Raw genomic sequence first — 26,047 nt, 5'->3', positions numbered from 1 at the left:
TCTGCCGCCCGGGTCTGGTCCGTCGAGACCCCTGACCTTCGCTGCCACCCATGTGGCTGCGCACCCGACCCCAACGGGTCTTCCCACAGGCGGTGGGCCCATGGGATGAAGAGAGGGGGGGTGCCACGTAGTTTGTTCGGGCTATGCCCGACCGGGCTCCGTGGCAAACCCGGCCACCAGGCGCTCGCCATCGAGCCCTCCGTCTGGGCCTGGCTCCAGACGGGGGCCCCGGGCTTCCTCCGGGCCGGGTCACATCTCCTCTTCTTTCGTTGTTCATTGAGGATTTTTGAACCATTCTTAGTCTGGCCCCTCACCTGAGACCACTCTGCCATGAGAGACCCTACCAGGAGCACAAGGCTCCAGACAACACAGCCCTCAGGTTCACAGGGACACGCAAACCTCTCCACCACGATAAGGTGACGGTTCCAGGAGAGGGAGTATTTTCATACAAAATGTTAAATTTGTGTTATATTCCTTTTGGTTTAGTTTTCACATTTCATTTTGGAGATATGGTTTCACTTTCTGGTAGAGATTATTTTTAAACTACGGTGATAAGCCAACTATTCAAGCCAACTACCCTAATAACATTAATGAACAAATTATTATGATGATTATGATGTTACATTAAGTAATTTAGGTTAGATCGGAGGGTTTGGTTCCATAGCAAAAAGTGCAGGAAGGGATTTAATAACAAAAATAGGGAATGGGATTAAACAATCAGACGACCCTCAACACAATAATGGACAACCAACATGTCGCACTCATTTGCATTAAGTGAACCCAAGTTCAACTCTGGTCCCGCCCTCTTTAGTCCCGGTCTGAATAGTCTCCCTTCACAAAATTTCTCATGAGCATGTGTGCTGTTCTGTTAGTTTGCCTCGAGTCCTCCCTTATCCCCTCCCCCACCACGAAAGACGGCTGGGAGAGGGGAGAGGGCGAGGTCATCTGCTGCCTGTGGAGGAACGCAGGAACTGAAGGCAGATTTACCCTTGAGCACAGCCAGGCGTCGTACTCCTCCCTCGGCATCTGGACAACGTTCTTCCTGACGATCTGGTGTGAGAGAGAGAGAGAAAGAGAGAGAGAGACGGAAAGGGGGAGAGAGCAATGGAGAGGGTGGGAGACAGAGGGCAAGGGAGAGGTTGGGAGAAAGAGAGGGAGAGAGACGGACAGTGTGCAGGATAGAGACAAGGTGAGAGAGGGAGCGAGAGAGACAGAGAGGGAGGCAGAGAGAGGGTGAAAGAGAGGGAGACAGAGGCAGAGAGGGAGCGAGAGAGACAGAGAGGAAGCAGTGAGACAGAGAGGGAGACGGAGAGAGAGAGAGACAGATAGGGCAACAGAGAGGGGGAGAGGTCATTTTTTCCTAAGTATTCTTAAGACAGGAAGTGAGACACACACATACACAAACATACAAAGTTACCTCCCTCTGTTTCAGAGGAAGAGGTCGTTCTGTGAATGCATACACATAAAAAGACACAAAACAAAACCACACAGACTGCACATAGACAGAGCGAGCGAGAGAGAGAAAGAGGAAGTCAAACTCCAGTCCCCTCTTCTTGTTCTACCATCAGTACAGATCTTTACAGCCGTAAAGATCCTCCGTCTGAGGGCTTCCTGTAATTACCTTTTGTGAGGAATGTTCCTCACGGGAGCCAGTGGGGACATGTTCAGAGAGACCGGCCCCCCAAAAAACAAAGCTCAGGCTGTAGCGTGTTGTCGACGCAGAGGAATAAGTCATCAAAGTCATCAAAATAAGTCACCTTTCACATTCAGGAGAGAGCAGCCCAGTGACTAATGTAACTTCTTATAGAACAGCAATCACATCTTAAACTAAACTATCTAAGCTAATTCCAGGTTAGCCAACAACTTTTCTAATGGTAAATGCAATAAAAACATTCTAAAATCAATACAGCAATTGACGTATAGTAACACTCCAATTAGAGCAAGTGGGTTTGTTTCATGAAAAACAAAAACCCTCTTGTGGTATATATGTGCGTGTGTGTATGTTTCCATGGGAACCAGTAGCCATACTTCGATGGCCACACACAGGTCTGGCAGACAGAGCTGCCATGGCTTCAGACCCTCCAACACCTTGACCAAGTGATGTGGCCGGACCCCGGCGCTCTCCTCTCCGACCAGACCACTCAGCTTCTGCAGCATCCTGCTCACCTCCCGCTCCCTACACACCTCCACCTGCAGCCGGCTCAACAGGCTGGTGATCCTGGACACACACACACTTAGGTGAAAGTCCTCGGTACATGAAGGAGGTTTGAGTGAGTGGAGCGGAGGGAGCGTGTTGTGTTATGTTGGTTGAGAAGTTCTTTGAGGTATTCTTTGAGGGGGGGGGCATGTCCATGGATACATTGGTGGTTGAGGAGGGAAACCTTATACTCAATCCTGGTGGAAACGGGAAGCCAGTAGAGTGAGTGGAGGATGGGTCATCAGAATCCTAGCTTCAGAGTATTGTATGTATTGCAGCCTCTGCAGGCTCTTGCTAGGGATCCCGATGAGTAGTGCGTTACAGACATCCAGTCTGGAGGAACACATGTTTACCCAATGTGTGTATTAAAATACATATGTTTGCTATGTGGGCAATCATATAGCTGCACACTGGCGCACACACACACACACACACCATGGACATATTATAAAATTGACAACGGATTCCAAAATGGCGCCTATTCATTCCTATGTAAACTGCTCAATGGCGCAGGGCAACATCAAGGAGAGATATGCTTCCGCATCATGGGTCCATAGCCACGCCCTACTTCATGACGTACCGGATGCAGAAATATTCTTGCTTTTAGCATTGTTAGCATTGTAGCATCATAAGCGAGAGGTCTGAGCGATAGCAGTCGCATTGTTTACCAACCATGGAAGTAATCCCCCGATGATTCTCTGTATGTTTAACGATTATTATTTTAGATTAGTTTGCCCCTTTTTGACTTTATAAGAAAAGCACCTGGTATATACCTTTTTGAATGTTAAAACAGAAATAATAATTACCACTCTTTTTTTTATATATTTCTGTTTCTGAAACGAGAATCAAATGCCCAATATATACACAGACCCATCAGCTGGTGTACCCAGGGAACTCACAAGGTGTTAGGAAGCAAAGGAGTCTGAAATGACCCCACATGGTATCATGGACCTATTATGTGTGGGTGCAATAAATAAGACTGATATGATGGTGGCGGTGCCAGCCCCACGTCAGGTTTCAAAAACAAGTAATACTGAAACTGAATATCAAACTTCATCCTGAAATGTATTTAACATGAAATATTGTACAGGGAGAGGGCTCTGGCTGCAATCGATGGAGGAGGCAGTCAGGTGTGCAGGAAGACAACAACAGGAGTATGATGGACAGGGATCTGACATGGACAGGGAATTTTTTTATTTAAACATTCAGAGGAAATCAGGCCTACTGTAGGCCTATGTAAATAAGATTAAAGATAGTATAAATGATAACTGTAAATGGCAGGTGTACTTTGCTTTTGATGGAGCCATAATGTTATATTAATAAAAAGCTTTTTATGGATGGGCACCTTTCAGGCCACTTAAGCACACCTTGAGCATAATTAATAAAATATTAAAAACACTTGGGTGGAGCGTGTTTGTCACTTATGTGAAAGAGCTGGAGTAACGGAATAAGATGCAGCTGGGCAGGGCGCTGAGAGGTGATGCATGAGGCATGATGGTGGCACGGCAGACAAGTACAGGAGCATGATGGAGTTTCAAGTTTCTGCAAACAGAAGAGAAGGGGTTTAGTTAAGGCTTTGTATCATTAATAAGATAGACTGTGACAAACAATCAATAACAAGCAAAAAAATAAAACAAAGTCTTAGTTTAAAGCCCACTCACCGCGTCAAGGTGCAGGCCAAGAGTGGGAACATAGAACAAAGACTCACATCACAAACTCAGACAGTCACAACATGAAAAAAACACATAAATACATGAAACATGTACCTAACTATACGAGACCATAGACCCACATCACAAACTCAGACAGTCACAACATGTAAAAAACAAATAAATACATGAAGCATTTACATAAATACGAGACCATAAGATATGTTTCGGTTTCTCTTGTTTTATCTTAAAAACAAAATACAGATAACATTAAGAAAAGAAGGGAAGAAAATAAAAGTAATAGATAAAGCTAAACTCAGTTAGTGATGGGCATACATTTAAATGTACCAAAAATTACAGAGGTCATTGATCGGATATGCTGTTCAAAAAGAAATGCACTATTAAACTATGCCTTGTGCTCCGTTATGCAAGCTCCAAGTCTTCAATTGAACAATGTCTCTTTGCAGTTTTGAGTGCTTTGTGCCAACTTGTGCTCCGTCATGCAAGCTCCAAGTGTCACACTGCTTAAGAAACAGATTCCTTCCAACTAACTATTTACGAAAAATCAATCAATAACTTATGTACAAATAAATGGTTACATTTCAACCAGCAACGAAGTTGGAGTGGCCTACACACATATATAATTGTAATACACCAACATTGTTAACGGCCATACATAGGTAGCAAAACAAGCAAATGAAAAATTAAATACCAACGCTGAAATGTTAGACTATTAACAATAATATAAAATGATACCGTAATGCACCTGTTCTTTGTCTTTGGATCTTTTGAATAAATGGATCAATATATGGTGAATCACAATGATCGCAAGCAGAGGACCGTGAGAGTTATTGAGCAGCAGCTGAACCAGTCTAAAAATCGGACACTTTAACGGAGCACTGAACTAGGCCCTCTCGGATGCCAGGTCGAAACAACATTTGTTTCACTACGACTCCTTTCAGCTGCACACCCCTCCTTCTCCAGCTAAAAATAATTCGAGAGAACGGCTAATAAAACGCTTGAGGTGGCGTTTTGAAAATATATTTTTTTTAGGACATGGCATAAAGATATATTGAGCCTTTGATTGATATCCAGACATTTTTTGTGGAGACACATTCCTGTTCCCCACTTGTATTGGAGTGAACGGAGATATCTACTTCTGGGTCCCTTGAATCGAGGGACCCATCAACAGCCCGCTTAAACAGCTGCAATACCAGGCTTGGCTGCTGGATTGCGGAAGTATGCACTGTTCCTGGGGGCTTGACACACACACACACACACACACACACACACACACACACACACACACACACACACACACACACACACACACACACACACACACACACACACACACACACACACACACACACACACTTCATTCCTAGCTCAATGTCTTCAGCAGGCTGTGTACCACATATTGTTTATTTTGTTGTTCGTGTTGAAGTCTTTGGCCCCCGTCAACGGGGAATACACTGTGGTTACCAGGGGGCAGGTCAAATGACCAGGAAGGAGTTTGGGACCAGTAGAGTGATCTAGGGCCCGGTACTTCTGGAGGCCGCTGTTCAACCGCTTCTTGTTCGGAAAACAGGAAGATGATTAGTCTAGTTGAGGTAAAGTGAAAACCCTCGGGTGTTGGTTTACAGTTCCACTTCCTGCAGTCTAGTGACGTCCAGTAAGGTGTCAGAACACACAGAATGACACTGTGTACTTTATTTACACCAGAGAGGAAGTTCAGGAACCATAGCGGAAAGTACCGGACAATAATATAATAAAGAGATTCACGCGAAGTCGGATTAGTGTGAAGGAGATCAGAGCTCCACATCACCAAAGCAGAACCACATCCACAAAACAGTGGATTCACTTCATTATTTTGGTGAGGTGCGAGGACAAGGATTTAAACCATTCATGCCCTCATCGCTGACTTTGAAAACGAAAGAGGCAAACAAATCATGTGGAACCTCCGGGGGTTTCAACCACAGTTTGAATGTGAAACAGGAGTGAATGAGACACCAGAAACAGAAGATGTTGTTCTTCCCAACAGGTGTCAGAAACACACAGGGTTTCAGATTTTGTGCATCAATATTTAATCTGATATGAAGCAAAATAATATTTAATAATAAAACATTTCTATTAGTTAGGGAAAGTTAGGTATTTTTTTTGCCATTTCCTGAAATAATTTATTACCAATAGCTTTTTTTACCATGTGTTCCTATAGGTCTCTAGTAACACCTCCCAATTTATCCACGGCAAAATCCTGTGGGATTTGGGTAAAAATAGGGCTTGGGTAAAGAGGGCTTGGGTAAAAATAGTGGGAAAAAAATATCTACCAAAAGCGCAAATCTATCCAAGTAATTAGTTTTGAGTAAAAATGACTCCTTAACCCTGAAATATGGATCGGTCAAATTTCACCTATGGGTTCTGTTTGAAAAATGTTATCTGCTCATTAAATTCGAGAAAAACCCACTCTGAATAACTTTTTAAAAATACACTACAGTAATGCACCTGCTATGCACATGCTAAGTAGTATGACCTCTCTGCATGTGGGGAAGAAGCAGGATCGTTGCGAGAAAATATAAAGGTACAGTTGTATTTTGCAGCCATTTTTATTTAAAGCGTTCAAATTGAACCCCGGTCTCCCGGATGTCAGTCGAAGACACTAGCCGCTGCTCCAACACGCCCACAACAAAATTACTTTCTGACATGGTAAGTAAATCATTTCGCTTTCTAAATTTTAGTTGTTTATTTATTTATAGGCCTCTACATCATTTTATGGCTTAGTTACAGCCTAAAATGAATGTTGCTAGCTAGCATCCAGCTTAAGTTAGCTAACATTAGGCTAATGTAAAATCTAGTAGCCTACCTTAGCTAAATAAACCAATGTAAATAGTCTCTGTGTCATCGATCAATATTAATTGTGTTGTAAATTGTGTCATTTTATAGTGGGCTCATTATTTGATTCAAAGTGAGATTATTCTTTATAGGTACACAGAGGGCCCTATTTTAACAGTCTGAAACGCAAGTGAGAAGCGCCAAACGCAAGCAGCTTTGTGGGCGGTTCTATGGCGATGTTGCTATTATACCGGCGGATAAACGACTCTTGCGCCCGACCCAAATCTAAAAAGGGTTGCCCTGAAGTAGCGTAATTACCCGTAGATGAGGTTTGGGCGTAACGTGCAATAAACCAATGAGAGTGCTGTCGAGTGTTGGACACCGCACGCGCGGTGATTTATGGGAACGATCGCGTACGACACACACACACACACACACCGCTCCGCGGGGGGTGTTTTGTGTGTGTGTGAGTCTGGGTGTCGAACGTAGGCTACGCTCCCCGGGACCAACCTAGGTCGAGACCCACTTGTCTCCGTGAATCGTCGGTTTCACGGAGGCGCTCGGTCCGGCTCGGCTCAGTCTTAATCCGGTCCGACCCAGGTCACTCTGTTAAGTCCCTTCACAACAGTTTACTTTAATACGAATTCAGACCCGTCCGTTTGGCTGGACCAAAGTCTCTCGAAACAATAATAGTTAATACGAAATGATGATGTATCTTTTTTGCCTTGTCACCCCCTATACACGTCAGTCACAATCAACCATTGCTTGTACTATGCGCCACTTACCGTGAGGGGATCAGCTGGGAGAGCGTGTGTCGTTCTGCTTTGCCTGTGTCGAGGAGTCGACAGGGAAAAGGACTCGAACGATTGAGTTAACCTACTACAAATGTAGTCAGGTAGATTTATTTTTAGGTCCAATAAACACAATAACTTTTACAACTGAGTATAGATTTGAAAAGAAAAGACAGTAAAAAGAAGAAGAAAATAGATGAAGAGTGGACAGGACTTTTAACCTAAACTATTGCTAATTCTAAGAGGGGATCCTAATTGAGCCTTCCCCAGGAAGGGTAGGCAGCGCTTGTAAGGAGGGGAGGGAAATCCTATTAAAACTACCAAATGCACTCGAGCGGCTCGAGGACGGTGTTTTAAGACTAAACCTACTAAAAAGCCACCAACAATTCTCGAGAGGAGCTCAAGGCAGGTGGGTTTTTAGGACTACACTACCAACGTTTCCCGAGTGGAGCCCAGGAATTTAACGTTGAAGCAAACTCTCGTGCCCCAATACAACGCACGACCCCGAGAGCTGCCTCTTTCTTTAGGGAAGATGGTCCTAGGACTAAACTACCAACGTTTCCCGAGTGGAGCCCAGGAATTTAACGTTGAAGCAAACTCTCGTGCCCCAGTACAACACACGACCCCGAGAGCTGCCTCTTTCTTTAGGGAAGATGGTCCTAGGACTAATCTACCAACATTTCGTCAAGAAGAGCTTGAGGTTGGATTTTCTAAATCTAAACTAAAAAGAAATAGAGTCTGAACCGAGCGCTTACGGTGTCAGAGTCTTTAAGTTAAAAACCTATTGCTATGAAGGCCGCTGTTTTTTGGAAGCAGAAGAGCAAGGGCAGAGCAGAGAACACACGGCACCACACCAGCAGCAGAAGAACCAAAAAGAACGAGCGAGCGAGATTTCTCTGCAGATTTTCCTGTTTTACTCTCCTGATAACAAAAGATCCTTTGATAAACGTTCCAGAGTTTCCCTTATTTTGCCCGAGGGGCAACACAAGGAGCTTGAAGTTGTGTTCATACATCATGGGGTCTAAAGGGACACATGTTCTTTGTATTCCTCCAATGTTTCTCCACGAGGAGACATGTTTAAGCATTCAATTTACTACATAAAAGTGTATATAATGTAACCAGTTAGCCCTATGGTAAGACATTTTAAGGCACATCATCTTAACACATAAGAAAATCTAAAGTAAGCAATTTACTTTCACACAAGCAGTTATAAAGAAACCAATTTTCTTTATCCTAAAATATATGTAAGCATTGAAGAAGTTATAAGGTAATCAATTTACCTTATCATAAAATATACGTAAGCATTAAAGAAGTTATAAGGTAATCAATTTACCTTATCATAAAATATACGTAAGCATTAAAGAAGTTATAAGGTAATCAATTTACCTTATCTTAGGATATATTTGATACACAATAAGTTATAAAGCAATTAATTTACTTTATCATAAGAGATACACAAAAAGTTATAAAGAAACCAATTTTCTTTATCATAAGAGATACACAAGAAGTTTATAAAGAAACCAATTTTCTTTATCATAAGAGATACACAAGAAGTTTATAAAGAAACCAATTTTCTTTATCATAAGATATGAGATACACAATATATATGGTGACCTTGTTGAAAGCATGGTGTCACAGCATGATTCTGGAGTGATTCTGGAACGGCTAGGTGCATCAATATAGTGAGTCCTATCGGGACACACGTCAGTGCCATCTCCCATCCCCTTTAGTGAGCCATGCGCATTTGAACCTGACAAATGTATATTTTGACAGCGCGTTTGCTTTCTCCGATGAGACAGATACATGAACAAATTAATTTCAAACTTCAAATCGCTCAGTTCATGGGCAAATAATATGGCCTGATTCACAAATAGAATAGCGTTTTCTTCTACAACTTCAGAAATACTGAGCCGTCATGTAAATTTCGGTAAAGAAAACCTAACACACATACGATACGCGGTCCTGTGTCCGCAAATGTGGGTCTATTTATTGATTGGCGCCAACAATAACAAACATTGTTTCTTACCAGTATTGTTTACAGTATTGTATAAAGTCTCTCCAACCCTCTCTTCTTTCAAATCTGCCCTCAAAACATACCTTTTCACACTAGCCTTCCCCACCTAACTCCCACCTTATTATTCATGTTTAACCTCTGTTTTTCTTTTATTCCTAGTCTGTCTTACAAAGTTTTGATAGGGCAATATGTAAAGCGTCTTAGAGTACCATATTAAGCGCTATATACATTTCATTTATTATTATTATACATTATCGTTATCAACTTGTGAATATGCATGTGTCTCCCCGTTAATATACATTGCCATGGACTTTATTCTGCGTTATGTGTTTAGTTTGCGTGTGTTTAAACAGATGGATGCACACACGCACACCCGCTTTCATTCATTCATTCTCAACACTCACTCGCGGTAAAACGATTTCGAACGAACGAAATTGTCTTTCATCCATCCATAGGACAAGATGTCAGGACCAACGATCCTACAGGATGAAACGACGCAACGTACTGTCTTGGCCAAGTACTTCAAGTGCTGGCAGCTCCACATCCCAAACCCCATCAGCACACCCGGTCTACCTTGATGTGTGTATCCTCTGCAATAAGGGCATCAATGTTGTAATGCTTGAAAAATACCCTTGTAAGTTACCTGTATTCTATGTTCTCATGAATAGTTTGAAAGGTCTTTCTTTTTTTTTTTGTAAAACTCTCTTGAAAGTAAATCATATATGTGGCTATAACCCAGACAGGCCGGGTTATAGGCCGGAAGTTGTATCGTGCACCTGACAATCGACGAACAAAGAATGCATGCTGTGAGATTCAGATTCGTCCAGACTTAAAAAAGTATCGTTCCACAGGAAAAGTTTCTTGACAACAAGAACAACAAGGCCCAGCTCATTCTGCACCTTGCCGAGACCTTCCAAAGAGGTAGGATCAGTGTTCAACTATGCTCTGATGATGCTGACGCCTCCATCGTGTCTGCAGCACTAAATTAGGCAACAGAGTCCTCTGTTGAGGTGAGGGCTGAGGACACATTCGTCCTGGTTATGCTGGTCCATCATAGGGCGAACCACCCGGTCTTCCTCACGACAGCTAAAGATACATCTTATGATGTCGGAAAGATTCGAGAGGCACTCCCGGAGAGGTACCGTCATACCTTATATTCCTTAGCTTCTCTGGCTGTGATACCGTATCAGCAATTTCTGGGTTTAGCCAACCAACTTTGCTCAGCAAGCTCTGCAAGACAAAATCGGAGAGGGCCATGGATGTGTTCAGAGCCAAGAAAAGTGACATCATCAAAGCTGGCTATGAACTGTTCAAGATCATATTCCGCGGAAATCCATCTGAAGATTTGGAAGACTGAAGATTTGATATCTCAGCAAGCAGGCCGCAGCTGGGAGCATCAAGCCTGAGAAACTGCCTCCAACTACAGGAGCTGCAGCACATCACTCTCTGCGGGCATATCTCCAGACCAGAGATTGGCTACTGCTACAAAGTCCATCACTGGATGTCCATAAGTATGGATGGAAATAAGGAAAAACAAGGTTATGCACCAGTCCCTACAACAGATCCCTTCGCATCGGACCACCTTCTGAAGTTAGTCAGCTGCAACTGTGCAGGTCACTGTGGCACTCTCACGCCGGGATTCCACCGCACACGTTACGGCCGTGTTACAGCTGCGGCACGGAATCGCTGTGACTCTGCCCTGCTTGCATTTCCACCGGGCGCGTTACGGCAGCGCAGCGCTGACTTGCGAGCCAGCCCTATTCACGCGAGATCACGAGATCATGCGATAATCCTAAACCGAATGTACCCACCTTCCACTCCCAAAACTACTGCAATGAAATGCCACGCTTTGTCCATCCGGCCATTGTTCTTATAAAAAGGATGATTTGGTACATAAATGACTTCATGTTGCTGAACTTCGACAATGATTCTCTCTTCGTCCATGTTGCCGACCCTCTGAGACCCCTTGATTGATTGACTGCTGACCTGGTGCCACCTGTCATGACGTAATAATGTTGATGTGAAGTTGTGATAGGCTACATGAGCTGAGTATTGTGTTTTATTTTGAAAATTGACCGGATGCTCTATGGGTTTTACTTTTTCACTTCCTGCCCTGCTCGAACTGCTCTGTTGAAATTGACGAGTTTCAGCAACATCTTGCGGCAAAAATAGAAATGCTACAGAATGATAGCGCTGCGGCGCGCCCGGGGAAATGGTCTCATTGATTAGAGTGGAACCTATCTGCTGCGGTGACCGCGGCCAAGACGTGCCGCAGCCGTAACGCTGCCGTAACGCGCCGGTGAAATCGGGCCTTTAGATGCTGCTGTAAAAAGCAAGGAGTCAAATGTATTTCTGCTTGTGGGAACTGTCATGGTAACAGAAAATCCACCAGCCAGATGATAATAGTAGTGAGGTAGATGCAGGGGAGTTGGATGAGGTTTGTTAAAATGTCAACTGATAACACAAGTTTTGATTTGTAATTGTTCAATAAATAATTTTTTTATGGATTTGGAGTTATTATTACTCAAAACGAATGACTGGGATAGATTCAGCACCGCTAAATAACCCTGGTTAGCCATCTCAAAAGGCACTTTTCGGTATATTTTTTTTTCCACTATTTTTACCCAGGCCCTCTGGGCACCCCAACTTTGATTGGCTCTCAAGGAGATTCCCAGAGGATTTGGCTATGGATAAATTGGGAGATGTTACTAGACACCTGGTAAACACATTGTGAATATGCATGTGTCTCCCCGTTAATATACATTGCCATGGACATTATTCTGCGTTATGTGTTTAGTTTGCGTGTGTTTAAACAGATGGATGCACACACGTGGTAAAAAAAGCTACTGGTAATAAAGTATTTCAGGAAATGCCCAAATAAATACCTAACTTTCCCTAACTATATACTTCTTGTTCCGTATGTGTTTTATAATGGTAAACAAAATACAACGTTTGATGTAATTGATGGATCCAAACGGTTGGATAGATCCAGTGGATCTGAAGACAAAGACAACAATAATGATACCTGATATCTTTCTGTGATTTAAAGTTGATATGATAACCTTGAGATAAAGACTTGAGATATCACAGCATTGTTCGCTTGCTTATGCTTACCTAATCCACACCCTGTCTGTATGTGTCTCTCTCTGTTCCTCGATGAAAGGTTGAACAGTTTAATATAAACATACGTTATTCCCAATGTAATGATAACGTTTGGCAGGCCCGCCGCTCTCTATACGCAGAATACGCAGAGTGCTAAGGGCACAAAGAACCGGGGGGGCACCAACAATTAAGGTTTGTAAACAAAAAAAAAAAAGATTACATTATTGAATTCCAAAAATATATAAATTAGTTATGAAGAGGCCCACCGCTGTTTTTTCTTAATTGTATAACCTATCACTCAATTTCGGCAAATGAGATGTTTTTACATAATACATAGGGCACCGAAATGGCCAGCAACGGCCCTGACATTTGGAGATCAACAACCTGTGATAACATGGTTGAGGATGTCGGTGCTGCCCAAGGAACAGTAACAGACACCATGCATCAGAGACGACAGGACTAGAATTACAGCCCCAGCAACCACACGATAATACAAGCTCCTTCTACACAGCGCCTTCATGGAGTCTCAATGAGCCCTACAGGTGAGGGGTGTGTGTGTGTGTGTGTGTGTGTGTGTGTGTGTGTGTGTGTGTGTGTGTGTGTGTGCGCGTGCGTACACGGGATGTTCAAAGCCAAGTGACGCTAAACGGAAGGAAGAACCATTGAGACTGGAACTCGTCCTTTATCAAAGGTGAGGTACACACTGGTTAGTGCGTAGAACAGAATGTTCTACGCAGAACAGAATGTTGGCTGGCTGGTTGCTGAAAGAGAGGCAGTTATTTTCCAGAGAATAGTGATGGGGAGTCTTTATGCCTGCTAGTGATGTTGTTGACAAAGGTTTGAAATGTGTTCCTACTTTCTCTGTGACGCTGTCTAAGTCACATGATTTACAACAAGGAAACCATAAGGAGGTCTGAACATAAGCCCTAATGGGGATACCACGGGAGCAGTCTACTATAGGAACGTTGGAATGTAAGGATTTAGGTCACAGAGGCCCGGATAGCAGGCCCTTCAGTAATGGTAGAGAACGTAGTGCATGGCTATTCAACCTCCTTAACAAGTGGGACGAAAAGGAAAACTACTGGGGGTTCATGGGCCACACAGAGTAAAACTACGTCAATGAATCGATACAAATAAATCGTACTTAAAGTAGTGTTAACTTAATATATATAGTAGTACTACATTTTTTTCGTTCTCACATATTTTGGACAAGTATTTAGAATTCAACAATGTTGTTTGAATCATCACAAAACATAACTACTGTACATGAGACATTTTGAGCCAGTGAGAAAGATTGCACTGCCTTGTTTGCCTAGTTTGGCTCATCCTGAGACACTCATGCAGCTTCTCATAGGTCATCGAGCAACGTGCCCTTGTTCTGATGGCATTCATATGAGAAAAGCTAGACTCATACGTATCGGTTGAGCCAAACATTGTCAGAATAAGTGATGCCAGTTCCTGATTGTGGGGTACTGATACTGGCTAGTATCACCGGCTACACACAGAAACTTGATTTGCATGCAAATCCTACGTACGTCCCACCCCCCCCCCCCCCCCCCCTTCGTTCCAGTTGTTTCTCCTTTATTTTATTTATTTTTTGCATGCAACCTCTTGCGGGCCAGAAAGAAATTAAGAGGGGCCGCATTTGGCCCACGGGCGAAATGACGTAGTGGAACATGCTGTGCTATTGTGATGTTAACAGAGATAGTCATGGAGCTAGCAGGCTAACCTGCCTGGAAACAGCACTAGCTTGCCTGTCAGAGGGTGGGCTGCTCTCCTACTTGACACCCTGACGTACCGCGTCCAGGAGCCTGCAGAGAACTACAGGAGAAGATTACATGAATTGATCATTGTACTCATTATTTTGATAGCATTATCAGTGTGAAGTAGTTTGTGTGTCAAAGTCTTGGACTATATTATAGTACAGGAGATTTTACAAAAGCGGTAAGTAAATAAAGTAAAATCTTGAAATAAATTTGACACCCAGCTACACCGTGCTATATAGGTCACTTGAAATATGGCCTCGCTCCGGTTTTATAGCGATCCGAAGGCGCCCCCTGCTGGTTAAACGGCAGTACTGCATAAACAGGTCGAACAGTGCGTTGGATTCAACAGAAGATCTGCTCATAGCATGTGGAATCACATTGTAACGTGAATTCTAAATAAAGAAATCCTATGATTTCTGATAGATATCTGAATTAAGCTTAACATTACAATTTTTAATAGGTTTATGTTGAATAAAATGGCTTGTTCTCTGCAAAATCTCAAAGAGACGATTGACTTGTATTTAAGAATCGCTGAGGTCAGCAAAGTCTCACGCATTCGGCGTGAGACACACGGAATTCAACCCATGCACACGCTCACACGCCACATTTCGTATTTCTCACGCAGAGAAATTACCAGGATAGCGCCCACCAACTTGCGCCCCGGACATGCCCTCGTTTTGAGACACACGGAATTTCAAAATCGTCCAGGATTTTATTGAAGCCTCATACATGTTGACATTGAATTTGCGTTGTGTCCCTCTTGGTCGTTCACAAACGAGTTAGGCTACGCCCTCCCTTACTAAGTTCTGATCGCTTTGCATTGGTGGAAGTGAGTAGGGGGAGTGGTTAAGAGCCTTCAGATTGGACGGTTTGAGTTACCGTCATACCGTATAATTTTTTACCATTATTGTTTTATAGGGACAAACATTAACAGATTTCTCCTACAGGGGATTGATGAAGTTCTATCTATTGAGCAGAAAGAAACACTGGATCCTACTATACACACTTTACCACTGCATTGTACGACAGAGTTTTAGGGCCACACATGAAGAAAAAAAATATTTTTGCCGTGACAAGATTAAAGTCGACGCGTCGATTTTAAAGTCAACATTTCAACATTAAACTCGAAATGTTGAGAATAAAGTTGAAATGTCATGTCGACTTTAATCTCGACATGTCGATTAAACTCGAAATGTCGAGAATAAGGTTGAAATATTATGTCGACTTTAATCTTGATTTGTCGACATTAAACTAGTAACGTCAAGGATACAGTTGAAATTAGTTTGGAGGGATAGCAACCGCTCCAAGGGCCTCCACTGAATCCAATGGCTTGTGTAGATAATTTGGCAAAATTGTATTTCAGAATCGGGTTTAACATGGGAAATGGGCAGATGCAAAGATACAGATGGTTGCACCTCCGTGCAATACATATAGGTTATGTTTTGTCGCAAAATACAGTAAGACAATTGATCAAGTTGCTTGATCCTGAGGGTGTGGAGCAAAGGCGTGCCCGGCTTCTGAGGCGCAGGCAATAACACAGCAAAGGTCCGAAATGCACTCATATGGATGGGTACGATAAACTAAAGCCATATGGCATTGCCATCAGTGATTGCATTGAAGGTTGTAGTCGCTATATTGTTTGGATGGAGGCCTACACCACAAACAATGACCCCAGGGTTATTGCCGACTACTTTGTGTCATACCCTGCACGCTTGGGAGAATGCCCGGAGCGTCTGCTTGCTGACAGAGGAAAGGAAATTGACACGTCGAGATTAAAGTCGATATGATGTTTCCACTTTATTTTTGACATTTCGAGTTTAAAGTCGACATGTCGAGATTAAATTCGACATGAGATTTCAACTTTATTCTCGACATTTCGAGTTTAATGTCCACATGTTGACTTTAAAGTCGACGCGTCGACTTTAATCTCGTAAAGGCATAACACATAAATATATGGGCCTTATTATGTTTTTCAACGTTTGCAACGTTTAAAAGTTCAGGGAAAAGTATAAGCCTCTACTGGTGTTGCTTAGGCCAATATCCTTTTGAGGCAGTGTTATTTCGGAATATTAGTGTTTAGGGCCAATAATGTTTACTAATATCATCCATTAGTCACCATGTCCCCCGCCGCAAACCTAATTATTAGACACACAGAGACAATTTTACACATTTTAAAATATTAAAATGTTGCTTAGAAACATAAAAACGATCAAGTCTAGCTGAGGAGATCCTACTCTCTCTGAGGTGGGACCATATGTACTGTCGGCAGTCTGGATGCATCCTTCTCCACACGTCCACCAGGCCATGAGAAAAAACCAGCTGCCTCAGCGCATGTTGAGAGGCTGGATGTGGCTCTGCATGGTTGCGATCTAACAACGCATTTTCTGTAAGATTAAAATCCCCACCCAAGAATAAATAATCCTCTGAGTTGCAATTATTTAATGTTATTTTTCCTAAAAACAGCTTCCTCTCTGTACCATTGATTGGAGCATAGATGTTTATTAAAAACACATTAAATTGTTCAAACCGAGCTTTAATAAAAAGAAAACTCCCCATAATGACATGCTTGACCTCCATGGAAACTGGAGAGAAACTCCTAGAGAAAAGGAAGCCCACTCCTCCACTGAAATTAGTGTTGTGGCTCAGGGCTACCTCTTCTTCCCATTCCCTTCTCCAATCTCCCTCGTTTTCAGCACAACCATGGGTCTCCTGTAAGAAAAGGACATCAATTTGTTTAAACGAGTGGCCTTTTTTTTGTCTCCCTTGCTCCATTAACATTAAAGGTACGGCCACACTGAACGCATTTTGCGCGTAACACGCATAACCTGACGCTTGATCATTGTGTGTCATAAAAATGGTTCAACGCGCCTACGTAGCTAGATGAGCCCGCCCAAAACTTAATTTACCCCGCTACTTTTCTTTTGCTCCACAAACATGGCTGAGATCACCACCATCGCTGCGCTGTATTTCTTGTGGGAGTTCAAGGAGAGTAGGAAACCCAAACGCCGCCATGTTTGGGTGCATGATAGAGCTTAGATTGGCCAAAAAATCCAGCCCGACTCGGCCCGAGCACATTCTGTCCAAGCCCGCCCGACACATTAAATGTAATCAGGGTGCGATTTGCCGGTGGGGATGGTGGGGATTATCCCCCCCTCTGGTTTACACGTCCTACCCTCTGCTGAATTATTTTTATCCTCGGTGGGGATAAAAATTATCCCCCCCACCCAAAGTATTTTCACCATTACATCGTAATAATTAACAACCAAAATACACAGGGTCCGTCTTCATTTTGATTGTGCTGTGATTTTGATCTACCGGGAGCGAGTCAGAGGCGTCGCGCGTGAGCGCAGGCTGGATGACAACGGGATAATGACTGCCGCCGCCGCTCTAAATCCATCAAACTGGCCATCTGATGAAGACGAGCGCATCCTCTACGGCGATGAAAAACTTCTCGCCATACACAAAACTCTTGCTGTTGAGGCCGCAACCAGTCCCATACTCCTGAAGGAGTTCCATGAGTTTAAATGTCACAGTGTCACAGGAGAGAGCATGTGCAAAGTTCTCACCGCTGTCTCCACGCTCCTATTGTCCACAGCCGAGTGTGAAAGAGGTTTCAGCGCCATGAACCACATTCTTACAGATGGCAGAAACAGAATGAATGTGTCCACACTGCACAATCTGCTTTTCATCTCTGTAAATGCACCAGATGTTGCCTCCTTCCTGGCCCGCAGATTTGCAGAGATGTGGTTGAAGCAGGGTCACCACGCTGCTATCGATCCGCCAACAGGAAAGCAAAAAAAAGAGGCAGAAGTGCGTCATCAGAGCAGACTGTTTTCGTAGTCGGACCTATAGTCTACCCGATTAACCCATAAAAAAAAAAAAACGTCTTGACAGCACATTGTTGTATTTCATATTTTCTGTTGAACTGATATCGGGGACTTTTTTTTTTTTTTTTTTTTTTGGCACATTTAAAAACAATATTAGCTATGAGAAAATATTTCTGCAAATGCAGTGGTTAAGTTCACGTTCAAAATAGGCCTACCGCCTACGTTATGAAGCCTAAGTGTAAGGTTTAGATACACAAGGTCACAAGATCAACTGTTTTCATAAGTTTTCACACTGTTGTGTGGTTATTTTTCCTGAATAAAATGTCTCTCAAAATTATCCCCCCCTCTGGTTTTTTCACAAATCGCACCCTGAATGTAATTATGAGCCTGCCCGATTTCAACCCGACATTTTTTTTAATACATGTATAACTTTGTACACATTTGTTACTTAGGCCTTCTCTGCTAAATATATATGTAAGGGATAATGTGTAGAACGCCGGCCATTATCGGGAAAGTTTGCCCCGACAGGGCTGTGACGGGGCGCATAGCTACCGTCACGGTAGTGATACGCTACCCACGACTATGTATTCCGTTGCCTTCATATTGTTTTAAAATCATTTATCAACCATGTAATTTATCATACACGCTACGGCAGTTTAATACAATCTTGCAAGTACCATCATTACAACTTTCTGGTTAATACCATTTATCATTACCGTCACCTGTTCTGTTGCAATAACCACTCAAACAAGTATGTCGTTATCAAATTCCAGGTCTGTTTATTTAGTTTAAAAGTTACATGTTAACAGAGCGTAAATGTTCGTTTCACCAGCGTCTCGTCTAGTCTTTGTATTAGAGATTGTCTGCCGAGTCAACAGGGTTTAAATTGAAGTCATAACTTCCTGGTAAACCGGAGGTGACCCCAAGTTGTAATTATTTTTATCGCTGTTTTTGTACATTTTGGCTATGCCAAAATCGAGCAATAGTACACAGTTTTACCGTGCTTATTTTTCAAGCTTATAGAGGGGAGAATTGTAGCTGTTTAAAGCTGTTAGGTAATTTAACTTGTTACACCCCTGTCTCACGTGTAAATTGGTATTCGCCAATTAGTAGGGGAGGGAGAGGCCTATTTAGGCTGACGCTCGTCAGTAGTGGTGGATTTAATGATTCGTTTCCGCGACCCAGTTCGCGTGATTCAGTTCGCCAAGAGGAGTCGTAGTGTTGATCAGCAGAGAAATAGTCAGCCAAAGACGTTTATGTCGCTTAGCAACCGAAGACGCTGGGGTTGACAAGTTACCGGACTACTAACCATGCAAGTGAACGGAGCGTTCCACGGCATTGAGAAGACCCATGTAATAAAGGCCCATAATATTTCTGTTTATGCCATCGATTTCTCCTCCGATTAGGCCATAAGGCAATGATTAAAAAAACAAAACACGAACGGTCGAACAAAGGCCTAGCCCGACCCGGCCCGAGGATAGTGGTGGGAAATATCGGCCGACCCGTCCTGCGGGTCGGCTCTGGCTTGGGCAGAGAATCTAAACTCTAGTGCATGACATCCTCAGTAGGCGCTCACAGAGTTTCACCACCTCCTCATAATTTCAGCACACACTGAAAGCGATGACTTTGTCGTCCATGTTCTTTCTGCTTCTGTGCGTCCTCCGTTTCTCTGCCAGTGACATCGGGTCAAGCTCAACACTGATTGGCTGATCGCAGCATTTACATTTGCATTTAGTGCATTTAGCAGACGCTTTTATCCAAAGCAACTTACAATAAGTACATTTGTCATAAGAAGTGCAACAATACAACCCGGTATCACATAGATACGTTGGTCCACATCGCAAGGCGTGTTCAGAGTCACGCTATTTGGGCTGCTTCCAGGACATTTTGGGTGGATTTTGAACGTTATGTGGGCAGCACGTTTTTTGCAGGACCTGGCAACCCTGTGTTGTTGCCCGAGGTGCTGAAATGCTCCGGAACAGATCTGGATCCACCATGGCCAAAAGACTTGTATGCCCCACCCCCTTAAATGAATACTATGGCAGGATAAAGAATAAATGCATGCATTATCATTCAACTTGAACATGTGTTTTTACAGTATAGAGTGGTGGAGGGATGACGCATGCTGGCCAACCCGGAAGTGAGCGTCGCCCTGGGTTCCTTTGACAAAAAGCCAACAGGTTTTTCCATTGGATTTTGGATTATTGCAGAAAAATTAGCTTCTTTGAAGCACCTCCTCAAAAACTGAAAATAAATAAATAAATAAAAATAACCGTGCTCCAAATAACGAAATGTAAACCAATGCATTCTGAATGGGAGTGTTTCTCAGATTTTTCCATGCTACACAGAACGAAATGTAAACCCATGCAAATAAAGACTTCACGGTCATAATAATTTAAATATCATTAATCTCCTGAGTGTGTAGGGTGGTATTCTATTTTTTTCAACGGGGCTGCATCCAGTCACTTGACCGTCATGGTTGCTATGGTGGTTGCTATCGACCGCCCCCTCTAATCCTTACATGGCTCTAAAAACCATGCGGCAAAGGAGCTGCCATCAATTGTGTTGTTTTTGTCGTAAACTAGGGTCTGATGGTTAAAAAATCGAATACCACCCGACATATATGCTGGCGGTTGTTGCTGTGTGGAACAATAAATATAGCGATGACGGTGAGTGTTTGTCGGGATGGCCGTGTTCGCGTTGGATGTCTGTGGAATTTCGGCGCCGGTCACCCACGTGGGCGTTCGCTTGCGTTGGGATGTATGGCACCACGCGTGTGCCGAGGTGTGGGTGTTATCAGTCAATGTGTATATTGTTGTGTGAAGTTGGTTATTTGATGTCTACATTATTGGATGACATTAATGTTTATAGTGGTGAAATGTGTACGTAACATGTTATTTTGCATTTCCTGTTTGCAGGCATGCCACTGCCGTATTTTCTAATGTAGTGTTTTCTTGTATTTACTTTATTCATTTATTTTATGATTTGAGCAGATTTAAATTGAAGTGCAACTGTTGCGCACAGTAAGCTATAGCTGGTTAAAAAAGAACATATAACACTCTGCCACAAAAATCATTGTGTCCCAAAATAAATTAATGCTACAAGAAACCCCGAAAGTCATTGTGTCCTGTGTGGCATCTAATTCCACGGGCTACACTAAAAAAACAGTTTTTGAGATAGGAAGGTCCTACCGCCCTGAAATTTGAATACCTTATTCCGACCCCCGCACCGACACTTGGCCCGGTCGGACCCCGAGGGCAGGAAGAGGGGGCCTGCCCTCGGGGTCTGACCGGGCCAAGTTTCGGGCAGGAAGGGCCCCCGGCATTCAAATCCCAGTAAGGCCCTAGAATAAGGTATTCAAATTTCAGGGCGGTAGGACCTTCCTATCTCAAAAACTGTTTTTCCACCACATTCTGAACCATTAGGTCTTGCAGCCAACACTACTGTCGAAAATGACAGTCCATTTTCTCTAGGGTTAGGGCCCCGGGAAATGTTTGTAAACATTTTAGCATCCCTAGCTATCTCAAAAAGGCCGGAAAAGGGCCGTGACCTCCAACAGTACAGTAAATGTACATGCAGACCATGAGCAAACAGTGCCTGGTGCGGTCCGAGGCATTGGGGGAGACAGAGGTTAGTTTCTAGTCCCCATTTTTTGTGGGATGGAGGTGTACATTTGTGGCTTAAGGTGTGTAGACACAGCTGGCCTGTGGCCACTTTTTTGAGTCTGGGGTCAAAAGGAGCCGGCACCACGCCGCTTATGAGATAACAAAAAGTTAACTTGTATTTCTTTCATAACTTTTTGTCATTATTGAAGAGAGGCCTGATTCTCAGATATGCATGTTGGATGTCACTGTGAGACTCCTCGACCACGCCCAACTCTAACATGGTTGCCAATTCGCGCCGCACCACATCTTGTTTGTGGACGGGCAGCCTGTAGGGGCGTGTCCGCACCGTTAACCCGGGCTGCGTCTCGATGTCGTGAGTAATTAACGGGGTGCGACCGGGCAGGGGCGAAAAGACGTCGCAAACCGGAGTTGCAGGCCGGCAATGTCCCGCGCCTGACTCCCTGAGAGGTTCTCGCCCCGACCTACTGGAGGGATGGGACCTGGGCCCGGGACTTCCGGCCCGAGCTCTTCTCTTTCCGTCAGCGTCGACGCAAACGCGACAGGGACCACATGTTGTTTTCGCCCCCGTCTGAACACGCTACCTCGTAATCCACATCCCCGACTCGCCGCATGACCACAAAGAGCCCTTGCCACTTGGTTGGCAACAGTACAAGGACCTTGTCCCCCGGGGTGAGATCGCGTAATCTCCGGCTCCCCTAGAGAGTCAAGCTTTGCATTTCGTTTTTGCTGTCACTGTCCTCCCTGTTTTCTTAATGAGGTCCAGGACACCCCTGGGCCCATAAAGTAACTCAAATGGGGAAAACTAGGGATGACGAAATACTTTTATCACCGAAACAACACGGCCGAAACAGAAATTTGTGATGACTCAAACAAAAAGCGCGGCCAGCACACGCTTGTCTGGATGAGCGCCAATATGTCTGCGGTGTGGACGTTTTTCAATGTTTCTAAGAAAGACCCACGTATAGCGATTTGCAAAAATTGTAATGCCTTGATTTTAATGAAGCTAGTACACAGTCATAGCCATAAATGCAATGGTACTAGGGTTGTGTTACCGATTACAAACCGTATAAACTTTGAAACTAGGTCAACCGCCATCTTCTATGTCAACTCTCCTCTCACACTCGGTGACAGCGTCTGGCAGCGCGCCAATTCTCTGTGACAGCGTCTTATAACGTTATATATGTATAATAGTATAATATAATTGTATATATCATGGCCAAAAGCTCTGTGCACCTCCGGATGGCCGTAGCGCGGGGAGCTCTCGTAGGGATTGGACATTGCGGGGTTTGTTTACCGGCGTTGCTATGGTTACCGGTCTTGCGTGTTCCAATGCTTTATTAGGTAGCCTATCTATTATGTTTGTATGTATTCTTTTTTTTATGAAAAAACTAGAGCTGTCAGTTAAACGCGTTATTAACGGCGTCAACGCAAACCAATTTTAACGGCGTTAAAAAAATTATCACGCGATTAACGCAATTATTTTATTATTAATTTTTTTTTTTTTTTTGCGGACACGACGGATGGCCCTGGTGATGGCGTCATAGTCTCGCTGGGCCCCAGCCGGCAGTCTGTTGGCCGCAAGCTGCGCCTCTCCTGTCAGGAGCGGCAGTAGACGGTCCGCCCACTCCGGGCGAGGCCACCCTGAGACCTCGGCCACCCCCTGGAAGGTTTCGATGAAGGCCTCCGTGTCATCTGCCTCCCCCATCTTCAAGACGTGGATATGGGTTGCTGGTCCCGCCCCTCGGGGTCCTTCGCCGCATCCACCGGAGGCGAGGAGCTCGATCGGCGGCCAAGGACTGGGCCAGCTCCGTGAGCACCTTGTTCTGTGCCTGGTGGAGCTGGCCTTGCCGCTTGGCCTTCTCGGCCAGGTACGTACCCGAGTACGTTTCCCAACGGGGACTGGCCCATTCTTTCTGTGTTCGAGCCCCACGTTGGGCTCCACTGTAGTGGGTTCAATGAGTATGCGAAGGCAGAATTGTCATCCCTCAGCGGGAGCTTATTTATTGTCCTTAGAAGTGGAACACAACAACTCAAAAACTATAATTTTTTAGTAAAGATTTCCGAGAGTCTCTGTGTGTTTGTTTTTTTCTGGTGAGATCTCCACTCGCTCTCGCCATGGATCTCTCTAGTCCGTTCACTCCTGGTTCTCCTACTACAACACAAAGCAGGCACATAAGTACACACTCCCTGATTGGCCTGATTGCGAGCAGGTGTCCGCAATCAGGTCCAATCCCCCCAGCCGATCCGGTGTGCTCCCAACCTGCACATACTCCCCCTGCAGGCCAAACGTCGCACGTCCCTCCACAGGGTAAAAATAGTAATTTAATTAAAAGTTAAAATTCATTAAAGGAACAAACATTGGTATTGCATTAAGCTGCATACATCATTTAGTGCATTAATTAACATTAGACAGAGTGATCTCTCACAGACAAAATAATTCGGGAGTGCATCTCAATATTCATAGCTATGGGCAGCTAGGGGACGCTACATCTATATCTAAATAATATCATATTATACACAGATATCTATATCATATCATATAAAGTGTAGGTCAAGTTACTAAAAAAAAGTCTAAAGATTGATTTCTGATTACTTATCCAAGAAAGTAATCCAGTTACTTTACTGATTACTTACTTTCAAAAGTAATTAGTTACTTTACTAATTACTTTACTTAGTTACTTTTGTCACGACTCAACACACAGTGTGCCCTCCAGGACTGCAGAGGGCACTGAGGAGTCGGCACAAGGCCAGCTCAGCTGAGCTGGTGAGGAAGTGAGCGGCCATGTTTAAATTCTACCCCGCATGGCTCGTCAGTGCTCATTCATGGTTTGCATGCTACAGGTGCTACTTCTCGTGATCTTCTCTTGGGAATTACTTTGGAACTTTGGATACGCTGACTCTTCACTTGACCCTGCTCGCCTCAACGGATTTTGGATTTCGTTTTGGACCGTTCGCGTGGACTCTCTTTGGTTTACGGTATTGAACCCTGCTTGCCCCTGACCTTCCCTTTGTCTTGCCCTGTCTGGATACGTCGCTACTCTGATTGAACTCTGTGCTTTGAACCTGGACTGTGCCCTGGACTATGCTTTGGACCTACCATGGAATGTACTGTAACCAAACTAACTTTACCTTTGCCCTTAACCTGGAATGAACTCTAAGTTTAACTTTAATCACTCGTTGAAGTGTTTGTGATCCTACCTTCTGAGTTGATTTTTATTATTTGTTGACCGCTGTCTAAGTTATTTATACTGAACAATAACACTGAACTGCGTCTGCGACTGTGCCCGTCATTCTATCCTGACATCATGAATGAGCCAGATCAAAGTGGCACAGCGGATGTAGAGGAGCTTCGATCCTTTGTTCAGAGACTCAGGGTTACAGTACACAACCAACAAGATGGTCTGGTCGATTGGCTATCGAATGAGGACTTTGCCTGGTCATGGTTCTCCTATTGTTACTTTCCCTGCGCCAGAGCCTACCGTTAAGCTGTCCCCCCCACCACCCTTCGGGAGCCGGCTGCCTGCAAGGCCTTTTTGACTCAGTGTTCGTTGATCTTTGAATTGCAACCAGCAAACTTCCCCACTGAACGATCTCAAGTGGCATACATCATCACCCGGCTAATCGGAAAGGCCTTGGACTGGACTACCGACTTATGGACTCATCGACATCCAGACTGCATTTCCAGTGAGCGGTTCATGGATGCTCTTTGGCTGCTTCACATTTGTATTCCCTCTCCCAAGGGCCACGGTCAGTCACAGAGTATGCCATTGAGTTCCGGACCCTAGCAGCTGAGACCGGATGGGAAGGTGAGGCTCTGGTGACTGCTTTTTACCAGGGGTTAAGAGAGTCCCTGAAAGATGAGATGGTGAACCGAGACTGGGGCGAAGATTTGATTCAATTGCCCGTCTCTGCCGCCACCTCACTTCCAGTGGTTGGAGCTTTGGTGGCAGAGCTACCGGGCATTAACGCAAGGGCAGCCGCAAACCTTGGCCTTGCGGTGCCCATGCCTCAGGACCCCCAACGCCCGGACCTGCTCCGTGGCATCTGGGGGCTCGAGGCCGCGAAACGCCCTGCCCGTCTCGATCTGATCTGGCCAATGTTTCCCGCCATCTGCCCGTACTTTAGTGGGGCTGCGGCGGAGCCCGGGAGGCTCGGTGCCCCGGTGAAAACATTTATCCAGGTCAAGAAGACGGAGGGACTGACAGACCGGGGTTACAGGGCGGTACCGCCGCTGGATCCCGCT

The 26,047-nt window shown here is 44.3% G+C and overlaps 1 protein-coding gene across 1 annotated transcript in view; it reads left to right on the top strand.

The window, feature by feature from the left end:
• Positions 1–14,213: 14,213 nt before the first annotated feature.
• Positions 14,214–26,047, top strand: part of LOC130384701 (uncharacterized) — a 59,935-nt gene continuing 48,101 nt past the window's right edge. The window contains exon 1 of the mRNA XM_056593021.1: positions 14,214–14,529. The gene's annotated coding sequence lies outside the window, so the exon portion shown is untranslated. The remainder of the gene's footprint in view (positions 14,530–26,047) is intronic.

The sequence above is a fragment of the Gadus chalcogrammus genome, chromosome 6 (genome assembly GCF_026213295.1).
Source record: "Gadus chalcogrammus isolate NIFS_2021 chromosome 6, NIFS_Gcha_1.0, whole genome shotgun sequence".
Lineage (NCBI taxonomy): Eukaryota > Metazoa > Chordata > Actinopteri > Gadiformes > Gadidae > Gadus > Gadus chalcogrammus.
This window is presented reverse-complemented; position numbering and strand designations above follow the sequence as displayed.